This window comes from Stegodyphus dumicola, chromosome 8 (assembly GCF_044657685.1).
Source record: "Stegodyphus dumicola isolate Sdum_Otavi_A_Nest chromosome 8, ASM4465768v1".
NCBI classification, from domain to species: Eukaryota; Metazoa; Arthropoda; class Arachnida; order Araneae; family Eresidae; genus Stegodyphus; species Stegodyphus dumicola.
Window position 1 is genome coordinate 176,530,231 of NC_140775.1, and position 27,018 is coordinate 176,557,248.

Genomic DNA, 27,018 nt, shown 5'->3' on the forward strand with positions numbered 1-27,018 from the left:
AGTTATCAATAAAAAAAATCTGATAATTATTATTTTATTCGCAATTATAAATAAATGTATTGTTGCATGCGTACGGGTTCGTAATTAATTGAATATGCAAGTCCGATGGAAAGCGAATAAAATTTATTATTATCACAACAAATAAAACAAAAGGCTTAAATTTCCACAGATATGCGTACAATATTGCAATATCTCACAATAGTTACCTTTTAAACTACTCAAACGTTCAACAGAATGTAATTCAAAACATACAAATCTAATTTAATTTCACCGTGAATTCTCTTCAGTAAACCACAACAGTTTTCTAAACAAACTCATAAAACAACTGAACTGAGATGCTCTTTCTCAGGCTTTTATAAGCTTTTTAATCAGCACGAGCATAGTGTGGTATTTTTTCGATTTTTCCCGAAAAGCAAAAGCGTGCAATTACGAGATATCTTTTTATTAAATGCGAGTGCTCCTGTATTTTTAATTTTTCCGGAGTAGCTTTCTCTTCAAATAAGTCGCGTGCAGAATTGCACGGGGAAATGAAACAATTTAATAACAATTCTATTAAAAACAGCAAACTAAATAATAACAATACAAAAACCGTAACAATATGCTTTCAATAACCCTAAAAAGTGCGCATTAAACGGTTTAATAAATACATAAAAAGTATTACCAGTTCTGCATAATTAGTCACCATTCTGGTACCATGTACTACGTCCGTGTACACATTTTGGTTATTACTGACTTGCGGTAAAAAGCAAATAAGATCTGTTTCTGTTACGCTGTAGAGACATTAGGTATTTTGGATACTGGAGAGATGAAAAATGAGCAATCTCTTCGCTGGGAATCGAACCACGGACCTCTGGAATACCGGCCCAGCGTGCAGCACCACTACACCACGAAAGCACGCCAGGAAATCATCCCCCCACCCTTTAGTTCGGGCGCCACTTTAGAGACATTAGGTATTTCTTTGGAAGCAGGCTAGATGAAAAATTAGCAACCGCCTTCGCCGGGAGTCGAACCACGGAACTCTGGAATGCTGGCCCAGCGTGCAGAACCATTACACCATGAAGGCACGCGAGGAGAGCGGGAGAAGTACCTTATATTCCCCTTTTTAAAGGGCGACTGGGGTTTCCAATCGTCAAATCCTGGGTGTGGAAAATCCTCAACCAACACCCTTTCAGTTCCGGCGCCACTGTAGAGACATTCGGTATTTTGGAAGCTGCAGAGATGAAAAATGAGCAATCCTCTTCCCCGGAAATCGAACTATGGACCTCTGGAATACCGGTCCAGCGTGCAGAACCACTACACCACGAAGGCGAGCTAGGAAAGCGGGAGAAATACCTTATAAAGGCACCTGGGATACTTGTATTAAGAAGAAAAATACTAAGCAAAGAGTTTTTCCATTTTCTTTCCTGGTATACTGACATTCAACGAGGCCTAAGAATAACATTCTTTTAAAAAATATCTGCCGTTAAGACCTCTTAGCACATTCGCTTACTTTTATCGCAACTACTCGTATATTCTTTTCCAAATGCTTTATTTATGCGTTTTGAACTGAGATATCTCCCCCCACACACGCACACACTGTGAGAAAATACATACATAACCTAACATAATGCTAAAAAGATCGTCTTGGAAAGATGAAATGCAAATGGATATTTGTTAAGCGCTTAATGACTTAAGGTGTGATGATCAGGTGTTTCGGTATTAAACTTTCATGCATTTAAAAATCCAGGAATATAGTATAGAAGCATAAATTAAAACGTAACACTGTTGAATGTACCAATGTAAATTCTTTCTTTTTTAAATAAATTATTGCATTCAAGTCAGTTTTCGACTTTAATGCATTTTTAATATTTTGTAGATTACAAGGATCTGCTAGAGTGGTCTTTGATTAGAAACGTAGGCAAATCTAATTGCGTTATCAAAGTGCTGCCATCTGTTGAGAGGTAAACTGTTGAGAAGACGATGTTGGATTTGACGCCGGCTGCTTGGATTTGCAATGAAGTTCGCTAGCAGTATTCACGGGACGGGTCTGTTCTCACACTGTTTAGAATTACAAGTCCATATGTGTGTTATCGTGACTGATATCTACATAATTTTCCTCTAGTAAAAGCGAAAGAAAAAAGAGACAGTAATAAATAATATGAATAATTAGTTAACAATTAATTTATAAGTTACAGAGTGATAAACAGTTTTAAATACTCATGCGAATGTGTATTTAAAATGGTGAATGTGGTGCACCTGTGCTTGTTGTTTGGAAACTTTTCCTAACTCTCCAAAAATGATCTTGGCATTCACTCCTGAGTCGCGACCCATATTTGAGAAACACCGTCTTTGTACAGTGAATGATATTTCTTATAATCTCAACAGAATGCGTATTCTTTCCATATTCTAAATAGTGTCAGATTTATTTAAACGAAAATTAATTTACTTATTTCCACCAGTTATTTTAAGAGGACTTTGAATATTTTTAATCCCTTATTCTATCTGTCCAAAATATTTTTATAAAAGTCTCTATTTCAAAAACATTTATTGTAAATACTCAAAGGTTCTGGGAAAACAGTATTGAAAATATACATTAGACAGCAAATCCGATGTGCTACTCAGTATTATATTAAGATTCTGAATAATTTTAAAAATTATGGTCTGACTCAAAATATATTTTTTAAAGAACTCTTTATTTGAATGGAGAAATCCATATTTCTGATCAATAAATAATGCCTCTTTGCAACATTCTAAATTTAGAATATTTTTTTTTTTTTTTAGTCCAAAGGGATTTGAATCCCGAAGGACTATTAGTTTCGTTTTGGCATTTTGCGTCGGACTCATAAATGTCGGTTCACTTTTCAAACTGTTGCCACAAAATGTTAGAGTCCTGCATTATATTTGAAGAAATTAAATAATGAAAAATCTGCATAAATGTATCGTATTGTGATAAAACAACGGTACATAGAGTCATCGAATTTTGAATAATGTAATCCTCCAACGAATATGAGCATGTGGAAGACCAAATTTGAAATTTGAAATTTGTTTTATGATCGATTTCCTATTTTTTAAAACTTTGACGAAATTTTGATTAACAAACTCAAGGATTTCAAAGCGAGCAATGGCAACGTTGTGCAGAAAAAACATTTTTATCTCCAGCGCGTGAGTCTCTGTATCGGAAATTCTAAAGATATGCTCGTTTTAAAACTATTTTGCGATATTGCTGTTGCACTGGATCTTATGGTTTAAGTGCGAGGAACATGATATTTAATAATGAAAGGTAACACACAAAATGTTAAAAAACGCCCCTTTGGACGTAATTTAAAATCTGAAATATTTCAGATTTTTTTTTTTTTATTATTATTTTAAATATTTGATTTGTCACCCATTTTTTTTTAAAATGTTTCTTTGTTGTTAGTGGTCTAATTTCCTTATTACACAGAAAAAAAAAAAAAAAAAAAAATCAAATATCCGTAAAAACGACTACGAACATATTCATAAGTAGCTCTTCAAGTGCATTGTTTATGAACACGTTCATGATTTTGCTCATGGAATATCGATAATCAATCTTTCCCCATTTTAATTTTACCCCAAAGGGGCAATTTGCGCAAAAGGGGTATTAATTTCCTTTTGGCATTTTGCGTTGGTTCACTATAAATGTCGGTTCACTTCTCAAATTGTTGCCAGGAGCCTTGCATTATATTTTGAGAAATTAAATAATGAAGAATATGCATAAATGTATGCTTGTTTCTCACATTGTCAAAAAACAACGGTACCTAGAGACATCAAATTTTGAATAACGTACATCTCCACCCGAATTTGGACATCTGGAAAACCAAATCTGAAAAACAATAATTTAAAATTTGTTTAAGTATCGATTTCACATTTTGTAAAGCCAGATTAAAAGTATTTATTTAAATTCACATTTTGTGACCACAATTCACTTGGAACTCCAATCGTGCTCATTGTCAGAACATTCAAAATTTGCATACTATACCGATAGAAGCTATCATATCAGCACATAGATGATTGCAGCAAAAGCGTCTTAACAAGATGAAAGCTTAAGCGAAAGAGAGAGAAAGTGTGTCACAGTACTTTTTTTTCAGAGAAAGAAAGGACGGAGTTGAGTTTCAGTTCAAGATAGTTTTGGTTTACGATTATTTTAATTGGGCAAGAGATATTTGCAGCAAGCGTTACGTATGATGGCATGATTAATTCGAATGACGCAGTTTAGACTTAGGCGCTGTTTCTAAGACAGAGAGATAAAGTTCCCAAATGAAATAAAAATAAAAGAGATTATAGTTAATTAAAATTAGAAGTTTGCTTTCATATTTTTTATCTTACATATATACAAGGTGTACCGTCAATGTTGCGACAAACTTCTAGGGGAGGTAGGCACATCATAAGGATTAATAACTGCATAGGAACCTGTAACCCGGAAATGTCAGGGGTAAGTGCTAGCAGATGATAAGAAGATGGGAAAAGCAAGAGTGATTCATTGGAAACATTTATTGGACATGAATACAAATGGTCTATGACACTTGAATGTTACAACAGATGCTCAAAGTTTGCAGTAGCAGACGCCAAACATGCCTGACACCGATGGACTATTTAAATGCCCCGAATTATTTGATTTTTCTGAAGCAGGTTCTTCCTGCTTTGCTTGGCGATGTTGTTCCACCAAATGTGAGGGACAACATGTGATTCCAACATGATATGGCCCCTGCTCATTTTGGTCTGGATGTTCGTAGCCATTTGACCAGATCATTCCCGCATCGATGGATTGGTACCGGCCCTGTTTCCGGCACAACTTCTTAGGAAACTTAACCATAATTTCAGCGAAAATTCTTTTGATATCCTAATATACTAACAACTCAAAATACAGGGTGTACCGTAAATGTTGCGACAAACTTCTAGGGGACGTAGGGCATATCGTAAGGATTAAGAATTGCAGAGGAACTCATGCCCGGAAATGTTAGGGTAAGTGGCAGCATAGGTAGAAGATGGAAAAAGAAGCAAAAGCGATTAATTTGAAACATTTATTGGACATGAAATACAAATGGTGTACTACAGCTTGAATGCTACAACAGATGTTCGAAGTTTGCACCATCAGACGCCAAACATGCCTAACACCAACGGACCATTTAAATGCCGCGAATTACTTGATCTTTCCGGAGTAGGTTCTTCCCGATTTGCTTGACGATGTTCCACCAAATGTGAGGCGCAACATGTGATTCCAACATGATGTTGCCCCTGCTCATTTTGGACTGGTTATTGGACCACTTGAACAGATCATTCCCGCAAGCATATAAGCATTCTGTACCGCGCCACGCGCATAGGTAAAAATTCGTACTTGTGATTGGAGATACTTTCCGATGACAGCATTTTCTCTTAGCGTAATGACATTTCGGTGGGATTCATGCGGTTTGGGTTTCGTTGAATGACACGCATGAGTTAAACGGAAGTATAGAAATTACCGTTCATTTTCTTTGAGACGAAAAAAATTTAACCGCAGGGTTCTGCAGGTGGCTTCCTGTTTCATGAAACCTGTTTCATAAAATCTCTCAAAGACACTGTTAATATCAGAAGCAATCTTAAACGATTAGATTATATAAATAGCTGAGTTCGTGAATTTAGTGCAAAAGCCAAAGCGCGACGATCTCGGTCCAATTATAAAGGCATTGTGTGCCAGTAAGTATACTGTCATTATTGCAGTTTTGTTGCATTCTGTTCTTTTCCCATTGGAGAAAATATTTCCTCTGCAAATGTTACATTATCTCCATGTTAACGTTCATGTCATCTCTAAAATTCCGTTGCCTTCCTTAAATGAAAGAAAAAAGCGCATTCAGTATTGTCGCTGAATTTGATGTCTGTGTATAAGAAAGGAAACTTCCTTATCTGATAAACACTAATTTTATGAAAAGGTGCAGAAGATGTTACACATTAAAAAATGGGTAATGTTCATAAAGCGATATTTTAAAGTTTTAAATACGTATCTTTATTTATCTGTTCCAAATCTATATTAGTCTAACTTCAAAAATAAATTTTACTTTTTCAGACTGATTATAAATATTGTGAATTTAGTATGCTAGCTGTCAACGACGTTTTTACTACTTCCGAAAAATGACTTAAATCATGTTTTCGGTGATTGCATCTTCAGAAAATGGATATATAACGAACATGAAATAATAATAACTCCTTTAATACGAAGTGTTTTAACCTAAGAGTACATTTATTAACAATCTCTATACTTAATATACACTTACGGAGTTAGCACAAGAAGATATAAAAATTTTTCTCTCTAGGGAAAAAAAATCATTACATATTTTTGTATTAAATTCGCCACACTAAGGCGTAGTAAGAAGTGTAATCTCATAGCAACAAAAATACAAAGCCCGTAATAATCTTTTTGGTACTGCTATCAAAATTTAAACAAACTTATGGAGGTATACCTCGAGCCCACGCAAAGGCAAGGCATTCCTAAGCGTAGAGGAAATGATGTCATCGGGAGCCATATCCAATCACGAGGAGGGATTTTTCCCTATATGCGTGTAGTACACAATGCTTATATGCTTCCCGCATCGATGGATTGGGCGTGGTGGACCAGTTCTCTGGCCCCAAGCTCACCGGATTTATCGAGACTTGATTTCTTTTTTGTGGGAAGCCATCAAAAGTGTCGTGTATCACGATCCCGTTGCGTCTGAAAGGGATCTCGTGCCAAGACTCGCCTGCCCAGCTGGTACAACCAAAGAAATTCCTGGTGTGTTTGAACATGTCTCGCAATAAATTGTCCGTCGGTGTCAGGCATGATTGGCGTATGATGGTGCATACTTCGAGCATCTATTGTAACATTCAAGCTGTCGTACACCATTTGTACTTCATGTCCAATAAATGTTTCAAATTAATCCCTCTTGTTTCTTCTACCTCTGCCACCACTTACCCCGACATTTCCTGGCATGGGTTCCTATGCAATTTTTAATCCTTATGATGTGCCCTAGAAGTTTGTCGCAACATTTACGGTACACCCTGTATATATATATATGTGTGTGTGTGTGTGTGATGTATCAGCTTTAGTCGTAGCTTAAATAATCAGACGATAAGTTTAAAAAACAGGATCCATTTATTATTATTCAGGAGAAATAGCAGTTACAAAAATCAGATATGCGGAGTAAATAAAAAGAATTACTAATAAGTTTTTGTATGAAGTTTACTGCATCGTGACATTTAAGAAAAAAGAACCGATATTCTTTTGCGAGTCTTTTTATAGCCTCTGGAAAGGCGGAGCTTCCAAGAAATGACCTCAGCCTCGTCAGCCAATCCAGTTCACGTTAAAGAATTCCAGAACATTCTATAACTATATATAGAAAAGGCGGGAAAATCAACTTGACTACGGGGCTGTGGATTTAATTCCATGTACTTTCAAATAAGAGAACGTCGCCATTAAAAATGAAAAGAACATACAGTTAGAATTTAAGTGTATTCTTGACTATGGAATTTTATTATCATATATATATATATATATATATATATATATATATATATATATGATTTTAAATCCATAGCTTAATATTTTTCTTCGCGCGCTGTCTACATTTTAGCTGTTGACTGCACGAGTGAAATTGATAGAACTCTCGCCACTTTGTTTTATGAGAGGAGATGTAACATGATATAGATGTTGTATTAGTAGATATAAGATGTTATGAATGTCGTGGTAATAGGTATACGATGTTATAGATGTTGTATTAATAGATGAACTATATTATAGATGTATTAATGTTTTATTAAATGTGTTTCGTTTGAACATGAATTGTTATTTCGAAACTAAAGAACCCATATATATATAAATGTGAAGGAAAGCAGAAGAAAGTGCCAAATAAAAGCAACCGTTTTATGATTTCAAAATAACAGTGCAGGGAAATATAAAAAAAGCGCTTGACTTTTTACAAGCAAACATACTTAATTTTCTGGACGGTCGATTCATGACTGTAACAGAGTAAGTAGATAGTTAACTGCACTAGCAAATGTCAGCAGTCTAGAGCTAAGATTCATTCTTAGCATAACAAATTGTGCTTACGGATAAAAATCAAGATTGGTATTAAAAATTATTCATAATGTACCTTAATGTTTTTCTAGATTTATATGGAGAGAATATACCGTTAAAGTTTCATGTATTGGTAGATGAAAATTTACAGACTGATCTACAGTGTCTCACAAAAGTGATGGGACACTTGTGCTTTACAAAAGGAAACTGTAGTAAAATAAATTTAAAAAACATGTAAAATTTTTTTGTGGGTGTGTTTCATACTTAAATTTAGTAACAATTATTACATAACATACATTTTCTCAAAATATTAAAATATTAATTGAATAATAATTCACTTGTTTAGAACGGAGCAAAAAATGGCTCACATAAGTGATGGGACACTTACTTTTCCATCGAATATTTATCCAAAAATTTTACTTTTTAAAAGGTTTTAATATTTTGCTGGATTTTCTTTTACTTTTAAAACATGATTTAATCTTCTTGGGATGGATTCGACTAATTGTTTTGTGATTTCTGGAGTGATTTTACCCCATTCTTCTTGAAGCACCGATTTTAATTGTTGTTTTGAAGAAATGGTGTGTTTGCGAATTCTTGATTCCAATTCTTGCCAAATATTCTCTATGGGATTTAAGTCTGGAGATTGTGGTGGTGTTTTTATTATTTCAGGACAATTATACAGCAGTCAGAGCCTAACGTTCAAAGCGGTGTGCTTGAGGTCATTGTCCTGGTAGAATTTAAAATCATTATGAAAGTTCAATTTTCGTGCTGAAGATTTTAAATTTTGATTTAAAATGTCAATATACTTGTACTGATCCATTATACTGTCAATAAAAACAAGATTACCAACTTCAGCGAACGACATACACCCCCATACCATAACTCCTCCTCCACCGTGTTTTACTGTTGGCACCAAGTTCTGTTTGCGAAATTCTTCCCTGGGTTTTCTCCACACCAAGAGTCTACCGTCAGAGCCAAATATATTAAATTTACTCTCATCAGCAAATATAACTTCATTCCAGTAATCAGAATTCTTATTTATGTTGGATTTTGCGAAATCCAGTCTGAGTTTTCTATTCTTTTCACTCACGAAGAATTTTTTCCTGGCTGCTCTACCGTGATTTCCAGCAGATCGATTTACTCTTCCAATAGTCTCATGATTAACAATTACTCCATATAATGCTTGTTAATCAGCAGCAACTTTAGGAGCACTCATTATTGGATTTCTTTTAATATTTCGAACGAAAATTCACTTTATTCCATTGGATAGCTTTGATGGTCGGCCAGGTCTTCTTTTATCCTGAATCATATGATTCTTTTTATATCGTTTAATGATATTGAAAACTGTTGAATGACTCAGGTTAACTGTTTCAGCAGATTCTCTAATAGATTTTCCACGTTCAATATGCAAATTAATAACTAATTTTCGAATTTAAGGCAAAGTTTCTTTTCGTTTAGCATTCATGGCTGCACAGAGCTAAAAAAACACAAAAATTCCAAAACAAACCGGAGAGAAAGACTGCAGACGATTTTATAAATTATTGCCAATTGCTTTTGAGTAAAAATTAAAACCCTAAAAAATATTTTTTTTTGTAGTACGTAGTAGTATCTAATGGTGTCCCATCACTTATGTGAGCCATTTTTTGCTCCGTTCTAAACAATTGTATTTTTATCCAATAATTATTTTAATATTTTGAGAAAATGTATGTTATGTAATATTTGTTACTAAATTTAAGTATAAAACACACCCACAAAAATTTTACATGTTTTTAATTTATTTTATTACAGTTTACTTTTGTAAAGCGCAAGTGTCCCATCACTTTTGTGAGACACTGTATAAGTTATTGCTGAAGAAAATGATATCTGTGACTGCCGGTCTTGCTCGGTATTCATAATGTAAAATATTTTGATATTACTTTTATTTCATGGCACTATCTTTTGATATTAAAAACAAATTGTATTATAAATACGGTGTGGAAAGTCTCATTTTATTGCACAATATAGCTTACGTTAAATGCCTTTCTTGGTACCTACATTTAATTTTTGTTTTTCGATGATACGTCATTCTGCCCGTGAACTGTCTTAATGGGTAATCAATAACAAAAACTGAAAATTAAAAGAATGATGAGTCGTTGAATTTCCATTATAAGTACTGTTTTTAATTTTGATGTAAGACTTCAGCTCAAGAACTTATTGTATTGAGGTTTTACTGTAGAACAGGATCACTACTATCCAGCATATATGCTACCATAAGTGCAATGGAAATTGGGGAAGGCGGCCATGAGCGGTTAGAAATTATTCTGTAATTTGCATAATACTGAACCAACACAAGCAAGCTTTGCGAAGGACAGATTTTCGTGGTGATTATATTGATTTCCGTGAACGAACATGTCCGAGGATTACCACCAGAATTTTGATACCTAGACAACAGTTCGTGAATAGTTCCAATTGTCATTTCGACCTCACTAGAATCAACGTGAACCGAAATATACTTTACGAAATGTGCAGGCGCGGTGGAATGGCTTCCCCGCAGGGCAGTTTTGGGGTTGCCATGGGGTGGTAGGGAGGGCGGGGTTGCCACGCTTGGCGAGAAATCGCCCATTTGGCGGCGTTTGGTGACAGGTTAGCGATGTCCCGTGGACGGGTGGAGAGCCTTCTGGGGTGAATTCTTGCCGGTTTGGTCCGGAGTGTTCTCGCGCTCAGGCCGGGGGCTGTATGGACCCTGCTGGTCCGCAGTCAGTATCAAGTATCCGTCTCCCATCGAGTGTGTGTGCCTTGTCTAGCGAGCTGACAGTCATTGAGCGAGTGTCTCGAAGTCTAGCGCCGAGTTGGTCGTCGAGTGCATCGAAAGAGTCTTTCAGTACATCGTCGAGTTTTGTCTTAGACTGTGCTGAGTCGAGAGCTATACTCTTGTGTATCGTCGAGTGCATCACGTGGAGAGTCTCGAGAGTACGTGGAGTTCCGAGAACGACCAAACAGAGTCGGAAGCTGTACTCTGGTGCTTTGCGGTGAAGCTGTCTCCACCGTTATTGCCTGACAGTGTGAAGGCTGTGTCGCTGATTGTTCCAGCGTGTTTATAGTAGATCTTCGACGACTGTAAAAAGTCACTTTGAAGCTGTGCTGATTAATATTGACTAAATAAAGTGTGTTTCGATACTTCATCAAGTGTCGTTATTCACTCCAAATTTCGAACCCCATACGAGCATGAAGGAAGAAAATAACGCAATAATTGGTGTCAGAAGTGGGATAAAACGCAACAATACCCTAACATAAGACAGAAGATATTTCGTCTACGCTGCAAAAGATAAGAAATCTGTGCAAGAGATAAATAAAATAGTCACTTTTGATGTTTCGGGTGTACAACTATATACCTTTTACTTCCTTGTACGACGTAAAGGAAGAATTGTAATCACGTAAAATTCCGGGTAGAATATTTTAAGGAAAATATCTATTTTGACCGCTATCGAATGCAATTTAACGATGTTTTTGCGTGACATCTGTACCTAAGGACAGCATAAAGGAGTCTTTTTCTCCAAACGAATTATAAAACTGATTTGAAATGGATTCAAAAGAGTTTTTTTCGTGGCGTCTGTACGTACGTATAGTACATATATCTCGGATAACTTCAGAAACAAATAGCCTTAGAACGTTGAAATCTTGTATATAGGATCTATAATCTTGTATCATGTCTATAGCATGTAGTTGTGTACCTCCCTTTCTGGTGGCAATCGGGCACATCAAAAGTATGTAAATATATATATATATATATAAATAATTACAAAACAAATGCTTATTTGAAATTTATTAATTTATTAATTATGAATTTCAATTTCTGGTCTTTGTTAAGTATTAGTTCTAAATTTCTTACTTTATGTTTTATATATATATATATATATATATATATATATATATATATATATATATATATATATATATTGTTCGTTTTTGATGGATTACAAAGTAAAGTTAGAAACAGTAACAAAACAGCTGATTAACTTTCCGACATAACATTGAAAAATTTAGAAGACTTTCATTTAGTATTACAGTTTAGTAAGAACAAGTTTCTTTTAAGTGCAGCACTTTGTTGCAAGAGCGAATGGTGTTTGTCTAACCTTGAAGACAACCTCAAAAAGGATGCGGGCACTTTTCAAAGTTCACTGCCTCTCGGTAAAGCAAAAATGTGCAAAAAAGCAACAAAGGTACAAGCTCCATTGCGAAATTCAGTGCCGGAGGAAGGAACCATTGGCAAGGGTTCCAAAACACTCAAGTGACAGTCGCACGTGTACATGCATTAAACCTGATGAAACCAAGCTTGTAAAGCTTCCAGCACCTTGCCAGTTTCACCATGGCTCGTCGAGACATGCCCTGACATGAAGAAGCAAATTTGCCAGCACCCTTGTGACGTTCGATATCATAAAGAATGCAACCTTCGTCAAGGGTGTATGGACACTCATGAGTGTCTTAATCTTGAAGAAAGGTTGCCTGCTTGCGTAAAGGTTCAGGCATCTTTACAACATTTTTTGAAATCGGTCGCTTGGCGGGACATGAAAATTCCTTGCTTTTATCCAATGCAAGTAAAATATTAGATCCAACATTTACTTGCAACGAGCTAATGACGGATTTAAGACGTTGAGCTAAATGCGCCTACCATTAATACATTTCGATGTTTTTAAAATGTCATTAAAACGTTTTCAATCTTGTGAGTTGATTTTTTTTTTGGTTGCATGAATTCTACAATTATAATTAATGTTTTAAAACTTTTTAAACCATCGATATTAGGCTTCAAAACAACGTCACAGGCACCTGTGCCTTGGGAAATTTCGCAAGTTCTCGATAGCCCTATTAATCACTTAATGCCACTTATCATACTGGAATGGCTAACAGGAATACTAAGGCTTCCGACAAATATAAGCTGACGCTCAATCATATAAAGCAGCTCTACTGGCGTTCGTAAGTATAGCCCCGCTCGACGTTTCCGGCTCATTAAAGTAATGCTATTTCAGCATTTTACGTAAAAATTCCTCAGCTAATTTCCCAACGGAGATTTGAGATAATGGTAAAGAAAGTCCAAGTAAAGTCCAACGGAGTATTCATCTTGCAAGGAAATAGAAATTTTCAAAATTCTGCTCCAGCAATCATGCCTACAATACTAAGGACAAGCAAAAGCTTTTACTCATTTCTTTTAATCTTCTCACATTTGTTTTTGGAAAAAAAAAAAAAATTGTGAGACTTTTTGAGTTTGCTTTAAAAATTATTGTCTTTAATCCACACTAAACTTCAGGTTTTTGGGCTTTTAGCCTGTTTTTATTGGAGGGAACTCTGCACAAGTGCAGTCCTCTTTACGCGCTGAGTTATGGCTCTCGGTATCACGTTCTTCAGTCCCTGAAGAAGCTTTTTGTATTCTCTCTTGAGACAAATTTTGGGGTCGAATTCACATGTTTTCGATGACGCCACATGATGCAGCTTGCAGTGGATGCATTTAGGCTTCTCTTCTTTAGAAAGACTACACGTATATGTCATGTGAATTTGATTAACCTTCAGGCATTCTGGGTGGATTGTTGGAGATCTGACCACGACAAAATCTCTGACAACGAAAACAAATTCTTTATGTGAGTATCGTTTGCTTCATTTTATTGTTGCAAACAGCGTAAATTTCTTTTGCTTTTCTTCCTTTAGTTTTGAACTTTATGTGTGGCAACAAGATAATTTATTGATAGAATTGTGTTTGTGACAGCCATGTAGAATGGCTCGCTTATTTTGTATCAATTATGTCGCATCGCTAACATATTATTTATAATTAGTGTAATGAAATAAAAGTGAAGGAATACAGTCCATGTGTTAAAAGATTTTTGTTTGTGAAACATATTAATTAAAGAACACAAATCATATCATTTTACCCTTCTGTAGCGTCTAATTCTGACGTTCAGATCCAAAACCGTCTCTTGCTGTGAGATGATTCCGCCTTTATTCATTCCTTTCACTTAAACGAAAAATACAAGAAGCTTCGTTACGACTCAAGACTCAAATCAATCTAAGACTCAAGACAGTCAAAGATTCAAGACACAGTCTTCTTCGTAAACTGAGTAACTTTTACCACAGCAAATCCTTTCACAATAAATTCTGCCTCAGTTTCTTGGGGTTGGGCTCATCAGGTAAACTACGGGTAACAACCTTGATAGGTGTGTTCGTTTTTCTCCTAAAAGTATAAGGTATTTTTCCCGCCTTCTCAGGATGCCTGCGTGGTGTAAATGTCAACACGCAGGGGGCGTATTCAAGAGATTCGATTTCCGACGAGGGCATTGCTCATTTTCATCCCTTCTGCTTACAAAAAACACGTAATGTCTCTACAATGGCCTCCGAACTAAAAGGGTGATAGATGATAATTTTCCACCACCAGTCGCCCTTTAAAAGGGGGAGTATATAAGGTATTTCTCCCGCCTTCTTATCATGCCTTCGTTGTGTAATAGTCAGCACGCTCGGCGCGTATTCGAGAGGTCCGAGGTTCCAGTCCTGGCGAGGGCGTTGCTCATTTTTCATCTCTCCTGCTTTCAAAAAATACCTAATGTCTCTTCAAAAGTACTGAAAGGAATGTCCTTTTTTGAAAATAGACCAAATGCAGAATTTCCATTCCGATTAGAATCAAAGGTAAGAGTAGTTTTTTTTAATAGAAAGCGCTTCAGTGTATCTGTGTATTCCATTTTCAAAGAAATGCTTTCGTAACTGTTTTCAAGTGACCTCCGGTCTTGAACAGATCAGCAGAAGTAATCTTAGTTTTTCCAGATGTGACGTGGTGTCAGAAGTGGCAACCATGCGTTTAGCTTCAAAGTTTTTATTTTCATCTCGGAATTCTGCTTTGTTATCAACATTTAAGGATTCGAATTGGTTATTTGTTGAGAGATTTATCTTAGAAAATCATAGAAATCGCGAAATAAGCGATGGCCAGAACAATGTATGCAAATTGCATTTGGGAAAGGAAAATGTAACAGAATGCACTAGCTACAGTATAATTTTACGAATAGCTCAAGCTCAAGATATTTCTTAACATTTAACCATTACTTTAAAATGGGATCACTATAAAAAGTTACAAGATAATTCTTATTAATTTTTATCATAATTCCTGACCTTTAATAACCCGCTTTTCCCCTGTCACCATCATAAATTCTTCTATAATTTCATTTAGAACCAAAGTGGACACAAAAACAAACACATTTTGCAAAGCAAAAATGCGCTTTATATTAAAAAGCACTAATGAAAACAGATTTCGGTGTGTTGAGTTCTGAAAAACAATGTTACGTGATAAACTTCAGAAACGTTTTGAGTAATAGAGCTGTTTCACAACTATTTGACACGTTAGGGACCAGAAAGAATGCGAAACTGCAAAGCTAGAGATTTCGGTCTTAGGATATATTTAGGTCTTAGGATATATCATAGAAATCCCAGAAGAATACTTTTCTGAACATAATATTAAAAAATCTGATGTGTACACCACGACTTCCTTGTACGGAATATTAACTTATATGCATTTTTTCTTATATTTCATTTAAATATATTGGATTGAATGACATCTACTTCATCGATAGCGCATAAACCACGATAGAGTAAATGCACTCTTTAAAATTCACTCTATTTGTTTACCATAGCGACACTCTGGCGCTACGTTCACATAACAGTATTATATTTCGTTCATATTATAACTCAAAATGCACAAAATTTATATCATTTGAAGAATTATCTAATCGTTGCCACATGATCTGTTCAAATACTATAATAAATCTAAAAGGATGTATAAAAGAAATTAAGCAAACAAAACAAAAAAGAAACAGTTTTTCACAGACGATTCAATATTTCTCTTTCAATTAATTCAGTTCTCACTTCCCGACAAGGCAAAAATACATAAAAACTCAAAATATCTATAATAAAAATTACGAGGTAAATCTTAAACACTTATTTTCTAGGATAAATACCGGAATGGGTTAAGCATGATTTAATTCGCAATAATAAAAGAAGGCGTTATCTTTGTTTTTTCGAAGCTTAGTTTCTCTAGACTGGCAACAAATCCGTTATTTTGCCAAGTTTCATATGTAAATAAACATGGGCGCCATCGCAAAAATAACTAGACTTAGCCGCACTTAAACAACTTTTAAATTGTTGATAACTCTAAACATATTGCATGCAGATTTACTAAAGGCATAAAAACCTTAACCGGAAGATAAGAACAACATAATTTATTCATTTTTAAAGCAAAAAATGAGCAATTTACAAACATATAAGAGTAAAGAAACTGAGATCACTGAGCCGACATATATTTATATATGTTTGGTGAGGCCGATTGCCACCAAAATACGAGGTACACATCTACATATTATAAGAGTCCCTATATCCAAAATTTCAACGTTCTGAGGCTACTCTTTTTTGAGTTATGCGAGATACGCTTACGTACGTACAGACGCCACGAAAAATTCTTTTTAGAATTCATTTTAAATTAGTTTTGAAATTTTTTGGGGGGAAAAGAGTTTTTTATTCTGTCCTTACGTGCCGATGTCACGCAAAAATCATCGTTAAATTGCATTCGATAGCGGTGAAAATGGATATTTGTGTTAAAATGTGATGCCTGAAACTTTTCGCGATTACAATGCTTCCTTTTTACTTCGTACAAGGAAGTAAAAAAGATACATTTACAATGCACAAGAATAAACATAAAGTAAATCTGCCTGTAATTTAATAATGAATAATCCAAAATATAATTATAGGAGAATAAATTGATATATTTTTCATTATTTTCATTTTAAATTTCGAAAATTTTCTGATTGCAAGTTAAAAAAACCATTGTCTGAAACAAGTGGCAATTAAATACGTCATAAATAATTAATTTTTAATTAAGTAAATTTTTATTCCTTATTTTAATTCTTATTATTAAAAGAAGTGAAGTATTTTTAATGAAGATGATTTTTTTTTTCGCATGAAAGTCTTTCAACTTGATCCTAAACTTTCTTCTTTTCGCAAAATATCTTTCAAAGAATGTCTTTAATTTATCACAGAAAAAGCAAAGCAAACTGAAAATTAGCTTCATTCACGATCAATGCTTTTAATGCTTTTTTATTTTTATTTTGGTTTTCATTGTAATTATCAAGCAGTATATGCCTTTTTTTTTTTTTTTTTTTTTTTTGTTAATCTTTTCTTTTCTTTAAAGTTTGTTTACTTTTCGTTTCTGTTTTGCTGCTGACAACTCGTTTTTTTATCCTGAGATCTGATTAACTTATTGAATACGCTTTTTTTTTTTTTTTTTTTTTTTTTTTTAAGTTAAACTCAGAACAGGACTATAAAGTTGTTGAAGTGGTAATGTCATTACTGTTCTTTAAAAGCTAATAGCGTTTACTGAAAGCAAAATAGCCTTACACGAGAAGCAGCTTTCTTCAGATGTCAAGTACATGCCCAAACAAAGCTATATCGCCAATCGACCATTTTTGTTAGTTTTATTTATTAGATGCTTACCCAAAAGATATATTATCCAAAAGATATATTATCCATAAGATATATATCCAAAAGATTATTATGAGCCAATGAGATTATTTTTGAATTTAACAATATATAGAGACGTGGTCTCAAACTGGTGGCCTGCGGGCTTCATGCAGAAACCGAAGCAATTTTATGCGGCCCTCTAATATATTTCCCGTAAATTAATTAGTATAATTATGGAAAAAATTTGAAGAAAAATTTTTAATTTTAATAGCTTCGACTACATTTTGTTTTGCATTATTATCATCATTAAAAACAAACGTGAGTAATGCTCTGGAAGATCTAGAAATGGAGCTAATTAATATAAACTTATAAGATATTTTTCCCGTCTTCCTAGCATGCCTTCGTGGTGTGGTGGTCTGCACGCTGGGCGTGTATTCCAGAGGTCCGGGGTTCGACTCCCGTCGAAAGCGCTGCATATTTTTCACCTTTCCTGCTTACAAAATACCTAATACCTCTACAGTGGCGCCCGAACTAAAAGGGTGGTGGATGATGATTCTCCTCACCCATAATTTTGCGATTCGGTCCTCTAAAAATCCTAGTCACCCTTTAAAACGGGGAGTATATAAGGCAGTTCTCCCGCCTTCCTAGCATGCCGTCGTGGTGTGGTGGTCGGCAAGCGAGTATTCCAGAGGTCTGCGGTTCAATTTCCGGAGAAGGTGTTGCTTATATTTCATCTTTCCTGCTCCCAAAAAATACCTAATATCTCTACAAACTGTGATATAAATGTTATTCAAAGTTCTGAAATTGGTGATGAAGATACTTTTCATAAGGTTACAAACTAAATGAAAATCGAAATGCCGTGGGTTTTTTGTAGCTGAAGGGTGTAATTGAAAACAAAGAAGTTATAATATTTTTAACTACTTTGACTACGCTTAAGTTAGCAGAAACCTTGTTGAACTATGCAGCGACTTATCGCTGAGCCCACGTGTGTAAATGAAAAGTCCAGAGAAGGGTGAAACTTACCCTTTATTTAACTAAGAACACAGATGGCCCTTTTTACGGGCTTACAGAAAAGCCTCCACTCGTTCTTTAACTCAAGATAAGAAAATAACTGAAGTGAACTTAGCCGAAGCTGTACACAATTACCTAACGTAGTTTGTCCTTAATAAAATAAATCGGCGAATATCAGCAGCACTTACAATACAGCAGAGCGTAGTTAGCTTTAACACGCGCTGCTAAGGACTCCTAAGCTCTTCTGCTGAAGTAAGCGAAACCTTCATTTAAATACCCTTTCTACCTCGTTTACATGCAACGCGATAATAAAAACTTGTACTGGTAGGGAACAGTAGTGGGAAACAAGAATAGACAGTAAAGCATATTTAAAAATTAAAATAACTGTTGGAAACTTAAAATAACCTCTACAAAGTATATAATTGTTTATATACATTTTAAACAAATGTTCTCAATTCGTATAAAGCAAATATAAAAAAGTATATTATTCCTAAAAATTGCATAGCTGAATAATTGTTGAGCCGGCAGGAGACCGACTTATCAAGGGAAAGTTGTTTCCAAACCTAACTCTTCAATTACTCAATTCGTGTTTCGTCATCCATATAGGTAAGGGTAAAAGTAAACTTCAAAACCAAAAGTAAAATCAAATGTTGCGAGTAATTGAAGAGTTAGGTTTGGGGGCACCTTTCCCTTAATAAGTCTGTCTCCTACCTGCTCAATTATTCACTTATGTAATTTTTAGGAATAATAAATGTTTTAGAATAATATTTTTTTATGGTTTGTGCAATTAGTTTACATATGCTCTTAGAATTTAATTGATATAGTAAATTACTTCACAGCAAAAATATTTTTATTTTTTTTTTTTGCAATTAAAAATTTTTTATTAAATTTTATATTTGCTTTATACGAATAGAGAACATTTGTTAAATTCAAATTTCATTCCTTGCAGCAATGGCGCAAGAGAATTATTTAAATTTAATTTAACTTTACTATTTTCTTGTGAAACAATTGTTTATTTACAAATATTTTTTTCTAGATTCGTCATAGAAAATGTCATAAATAAAAGAAACATATTATTATTATTTATTCTCAAGATTTTTCTCTCTTGGGCAAAGTTTTTGTGTAAGTAGGGGATTTATACCGGTTCTGCTCTACAAAAATGAGGGATTTGAGGGATTCCAGAGGGTGTAGTTTACTGAGGCTTTCAAGGAAACGTATCGCTGCTGCGTTATCAAGGACACGATACAACGCTTTTCCTCTTGTTCATGATTGCAACATGAGGATGTCCGGATTGCAACATGAGGAGTCATGCATATTTTGCACCCTGCATGATGCATGTGCGTATTGGTTCTCCTGGGTCCTCATCATCTCTATATAAGAGAGACGCTGGACCACGTTCTATGATTTTAATAACGAATCGAATGGATGAAGTTCGTGCTGCCCCCACTGCCATAGACAATTTTTTTAACACTCTGGAAGAGATTTGTAGTGAAAATTTATCCAGTATAAATAGAAACTACATATTTTTTTGCAATTTGGATTCCTTTTTGGGTTTAATTTTCGATATGTGTATATTTTTAAATTTGTGCTAAAACATTGATTACTTTGAGCTATCACTTTGTTTTTAAAATATGCTATATTTTGATTATGTGCCTCATGTTTTCGTAACTGCTTGTGCTTGCTTTTTTCTCATCAACATCATGTGCCACCGGGTCGATAATCATGACCACTCTCTGGACTTGTGAATTTTTTATGAAAATTTTCTTTCATTTTTCGGACTTATACTTACCTTCCGAACTTTAAATTGTGTATTTAAGTTAATATACACTCTTTTGCAAAAATTTCGTAGCACAAAGAAGGAAGTGGTTGTTTTTGATGAAATTGAATATGTCTATAGCTCATACACAGAAAATAAAATGACTTAAAAATCAAGGTCGTAGTACCTGTTCATGGCTCACAATTGAGTGTTCAAATTAGTAGTTGGTCGAACTGCCCCTGGCGGCAATGCATGCTTGAATTCGTAGAGATAAAGCGTGGTAGAGGTTCCTAATGCCATCCTGTTGCACATTCTGCCGGGCATTCATCGGTTGTCGCTACAGATCTGCGATATTTGTTGTGACCGAATCTGACGGCTTACCATATCCCAGACATGCTGGTGAAAGGTCTGATGATCATTGCTCGCCAAGGAAGAGTATCAGCCGCACGGTAACAGTCCAGAGATATGCGAGCAGTATGTGGCCTGACATTATCTTGTTGGAAAATGGTCCCAGGATGACGTACCATGAAGGGCAATGCAACCGGCCGCAGGACGGTATCAACATATCGTTGAGCTCTTAAAGATGTAGGGAGGATGATTAAAGATGACCTGCTGTCATAAAAAATAGCACCTCACACCATCATACCAGGGGTTATGCTGTATACCTTTGTAAAACAAAGGCTGATTGGGACCGCTGTCCCCGTCCTCTCCAGACACGAACAAGGTGGTCATCTGTTTCAAGAGTGAAGAGAGATTCATCGCTGAAAACTATACGATGCCAGTCTGATGGCAGCCATGATGATCGGCTGCGACACCAATCCAGACGACTCCGCCGATGTAGTGGGGTCAAAGGCAAACGTCTTAAAGGCCTCTGTGAGCATAACCCTGCATCAGGCAAGCGCCGTGAGATGGTGAACGGTGCCACGATAAGTATACACGTGGCTGTAGTGCGTTGAATAATCGACAATGACAACGTTGGGGCGGTTCGGACCTGGAGAACAATCATCCTATCCTGCCTCGCATTTGTGCACCTTGGCCTTTCAGAGCCTTCATTTCGTCGGCAATTCCCTTGTAGCAACCATTGCTGCCAACCTTAGCACAGCGGTGTCTGCACGCTGCAGGTGGCGGCCTGTTGCTCGGTATGACCCCTCAGCTTCACACAACCCTACAATGCGACCACGTTCGAAGTCGTTTAGTTGTCTCGAAGGTCATTGGAATCGTGTAAATGGCATCTTTAGTTGCTTCTTTACGGAATTACAATGGCAGCAATAGAAAAAGATAAATTTTCCGCCTTTGTTACTGGTTTTATGCTTTATGAATTGAGCACTAGAAATGCGCGCTATGATCGTAATTCCGGTTCATTTGTCTTGAAACTTTGATCATTTGCATGTTCGATTAAGATGTTTTTGCGTACTAAATTTCGTCACGATCGCAAAAGTCCTTCTTGGTACTTCCATTTTTTTACAAAAGAGTGTATTCTAAAATATTCATTTTTCGATGGAGGTTAGTTGGCTGCACCTAAGTACTCCGGTGATGCACCATTCTGCTCAGGAGGAAGTTCTACGATTTCTGTTCGCGCTGTATGCTTTGCCGATGCTTTACCATTTCAGTTTTGAATTAAAACGTGTTATTCGAGGTATATATATCTATTGTTTATCATAAATGAATTTCGTCTTTGTACTTATTTGATATTACTATTCGATTTGATAAGCCTATTTCCTGCCATATTTATATAGTTTCCTTCTTTAGTTTTGTTTCAGATTGATTGTTGATTCTTAGCAAGCATTTCATTCGAACTCATTCATTGTAATAATATAAGTACTCATTTTTCAACCCTACCGCCTACATATTTTTTTTTATTTTCTTCAATATTTTATATACATACATTATTCGAGATTTTAGCAAAATAGAATACCTAATGTAAATATTCTTAGTTAAATACTTTGGTTTCAGTTTATCGATATTTCATGTTATACTATAAATATTACTGATTGTGCATTTCTTAAATTAGTTGTTGCATGTTATTTCTTTTTTTATTATTGTAAATCTTCTTAGTTAAATACTTTTTCTTTCTTAAGTTATTTGTAGCATTTTTTTCTTATCTGTTACTGAAAATCTTCTCAGTTATATGTTCTTTTTCATTTTATCAATATTTCGTGCTTCAAAGTAAACATTACCCATCCCAGATTTTTTAAATTATATTTAGCGTGTTTTCTTTTTTATTACTGTAAATCTTCTGAGTTAAGTGCTTTTGTTTCAATTTATCGATATTTCATGTTTTAATGTAAATATTACCAATCGTGCATTTATTAAATTATTTGCAGCGTGCTTTATTTGTACTAATTTAAATTTCCTTAGTTAAATATATTTTTAATTGATTAGTATTTCATGTTTTAATGGAAATATTAATAATCTCACATTTCTTGAACTATCTGTAACATGTTTTCTGTTTATTAATGTAAATCTTCTTAATTAGCTTATTTTCGTTTGACTATTGTATGTAGATTACCTTATAATTTTTAAAATTTTCAGTTTTATTTGGTAGCTTCCCCGCACCCCTCCATTTTTGCAGTTTTTGTATCTATACCAGAAATTCTGCTCATAAGATGATTTTACATATCTTTTTCGTTAGTATTTTTCCATGCGCAAATTTTTTGTTATTTGTTTCAGATGGAGCAGACATTCAAGACTATTCCTTTTGAGAGATTCTGCACCATTTTCCATCATTTTTCTCCGTGCCATGAGCTCTAGTCTTCCTATTTCGAATCAAGACGGAGTGGCTTAATTCTTACCATACTCACGATGACTGAAATATTTGAAGATTAGTTAATGCTGTACTGTTTGATAGATTTTCATGACAAGGATTCCATCTTTACGAAACTGTGTACTTATCCCTTTCAGCCGTTGAAACTGAATATCTATGGGCGACAACATATTCCAGCTCGGCTTTGCTGTCCCTTCGGGGACGATGATGGACTCGCCTACGAATTTTCTGGCACATCGGTCACCGCCCAACCCTGAACTCAGCTGCAGGAAATTATAAGTGAAGTGGAAGCACTCATCAACGAAAAATATGATTACGTTTTGCACAACAAATACCCTGACGCAGAAGTCAAAATCTTTAACCACAGAAGACGATGGAAGAGTTAAAAATGATGATTTCAGTTTTGTTAAATGCTTATTTACTTCAAAAGGTTAAGTTCGTTGCAAGAAAATGTTTTAAATATCTTCAAAACCAAAGCGTATCCTAGAAAAATATTTTATCAGCATTAAAATATTCTGCTGACAAGTGGACTGTCGTTTATTGAGTGATACGATTTATTTATATCTTTTTAAATAATCGTTCCTGATATTTATGAAGAAATTAACAATTGATTATAAAAATAAGAACAATAAATTGCACACAGCACAATAAATAGCTAGAAAACGCTCAAGGAAAACGTAAATGTTAAGCAGCTCCTCCTTAGCTCGGAGAAATGGAGTCAACTCTCAAAATAACTCACATATTAGACTTTGAATCGCGATACAGCTAACCTCTAAATCCTTGAACTGAACTTCCTAGCTCTCCAATCCCTATTCATATGCTGTATCATGGGCTCTGGAAACTTCTGAATGACTTAGCCCTACAGCTTCGAAAATATGTTTTCGTGAATCTTCCAGGAAGTCGCCAAATTGGCAAGAAATCTCTAAAAATTGCCACCGACGTCCACCAGGAATGAATTTGTGTACATCTCGCATTCTCTTTGAACTGGTTTTACAAATCTAACGTTAATGCAATTACTATAGAAAAAAAAATACAATTCTAGATAAGAAATAAACACTTAAGCACGAAACATGTGGCTATAAATTAGAATAAGCCCAAAACAAACCTTAAACGTTTTATCCTAAAGTGACAAATACAAAAATAACTAAATAAAACAATATACGACATTATAACGCTGTTTAAAAAATACAATATAAAAATTATTACACTTGCAAATATTTGCAACAGTATTGCGAGCTCCGTTTAAATGAAAATTATTAATTTATTGAATGAAGCGAGGCGGTACCAATGAATATTTTGTAAATTCATTTCGTCTGCTGCTCTCACAGATATATTGCATAAATATCAAAGGAAGCAAAATACTAAATACATATTTATACTGACAAAAAGGAACAAGAAATATTCATTCTACTTTTTTAAGTATTACGTGCTCCGCCTTTAGTCACTACACGGGAAGGGAGGGATGCCCCCTGGAAGTCCTTTTAAAGGCTCGTATTCACGTTGCACATGGGAAAAACCACGAAACGCCGATGCAGCCAGCCCGTTCGCCGGAACGAACTACAAGCGTCCAGCGGCTTTAACCGCTCGGCCGCTGGTGGACCTAGAATACGTATTCAGAAAGAAAATAACGCTAACAGTAATAGTGTATTTAGAAGTGTGTAAGAAAATGCGCACATCTTGGAAATCTCAAGTTTTCAAAGCGAGGTTTTAGAACAAAACTGAGATGGGAACTAAATAAGGTAAGGTAACATTCTTTGAACAGTTAATACTAACAATAAGTAGTGAAAGTAAAATAGGCCTGTATCGCGGCCTATCAGTCAACGTATTATGACTCGCGTATTACATTTCATTCCATTAATTGTGGTGTTCTAATTGCTGGGTAAGCAGTTTGAATGCTTTATTTCATCAGCTTATGCATACCATTCTTCCTCTACTTCTCTGTCAGCATTTTTATTATATTTCATCATTTCACACGTTAAACTCCTTTAATGGCTTTATTGCCGATGGTCCAATTAATGGTCTTACGATTGAAGATCAGCCGTCTACTTCGACACGGCTTTTAATCTCGCAAACGAGTGCGCTGGTTACGTGGGAGGTTTCTTAGTTTTCCGTAGATGTAATCTGAAACACGAGGCAATTTTTCTTGGAAAGTCCTTAATGCAGACGTCTCTTCTTTCTGAGGCAAATAGTTGTTATATGCTTTGTCTTCAAATAATCCAATTCATTCCGATCCAGCACACTAAGGAGACAATAAAAAAGTTCAGAATTAATTAGACAAAATAAGCAGATTTTGAAAGAATTCCTACATATGCTTCGCATCCTATTAGCCATCATATTGCTGCCTGCTTACTGGTTCGTAACACAGAGGCTGTTCACACATTTTTTAGACGATATTTACAAAATTAATTGCATAAAATTATTGTGTTTTAAATGTTCTTTTTGACATCCATTATTCTGAACTATCTTTCGACACCGCAATTTCCAGGATAGAAATGCCTTTTGAAGTGGCAGAAGAGGTATTCTATCCCATTCCTCCCGAACAGCTTTCCAGAGTCGTGTTAGGGTTTTGGGACAAAGGTTTGGATAATGCAGTTTTTAAAAGTCCGAAAGCACAAAACTCCATATGTGACACATCGGGAAATTTAGTAGGGATATCAGTTGATACCAGTTTTTTGTTCCATTTCTTTTAGGAAATTTACAGTGGATTTTGATGTGTAACTGCTAGCTTTGTCCTGATGGAGTCTCACAGATTGATGGCACTGTAGGTAAAGCGATGGTATTTCGTTCAGAAAAATTAGCGATAAAATATGCTCCTCATAGTATTTGGAGTTAATCTTGACATTTTCTTGCACTCAAAACCAAAGCGTATCTTTAACTTGCCATTATAAGAGAAACCAGCAACAATCATGAATCCCTTAGAAAAACTTTCTTTCGATTCTTTGAACCATGTACTTAAATTTTTTTCTCCCTTTTATGATAATAAATTGCTCTTTTTTTATTACAATCATTTAAATACACCCATGCTTCATCTATTGTGACAATTGTTTTCCATTTTTCTTTGGATAAGTGTTTCTCATATAGAATTCTGCAGCGTGTCCTGCGTTGAGCGATATGCTTTGGAAGAAGACGACGCACATTGCGTTTTTTCGCTTTCATAAGATTTAAATCAACGTTTATCATTTTTCTTACAGTGGATACCGAGCAGTTTAATGATTTTGCAACTGTCGTTTGACTAGGGTGATCTTCTTTTAACATTAAACAACGTACCTTTGCAATAGTCGAAGATGTCCGTTTTCCCGTTGGATATTTGTTTGGAATTTTTGTCCCACTTGAGGCTCCAATTTGACGTTTTTTTCCTTTCTTTTTGATGATATTACCTATCAACGCTTTAGATATCACAAAACCATGACTCTCACATCGTTTTTGGATAACGGAGTATGCATATTTCTCTTCGGAAAGAGCGTAAATGTAGCCTTCGAACCACTGCTTTGTTAAATTCGCCATTTTGAATAAAAACAAAACTTTTAAGCCACAGACGATAATTTTGACTTTTTAAAACATTGAACAATTGCAAATACTTCTTTTGCAGCAAACGGTTTTTTATTACCGCTTACCAAAATCGTCTAAAAAATGTGCGAACAGCCTCTGTAGACGGAATGCAGAAGTGCGATATTAGGTTAATAAAAAAGATTTTTTTAATCGAAAGAAATATTTCAGAACTCTGGAATTTTGCACAGAAATATTTGTACAAATGTACATAATATCACAAAATATAATCAGTAGTTACATATCAAACTACTAAGAACGTTAAACACAAAGCGCAACTAAAGAGAAAGCTAACTCGGATATCTCAGTTCACGCGTAACTGAAAAACACTAAGCAACTGAGCTTAGATGCTCTCTATCCAGCCTTTTATAGTTTTCAACCGACCCCGATATATTTCTAGTGCTTTTGGCATCTCAAAATTACTGGAAAGCAATATGAGGATGGAATTACGATTACAGCTAA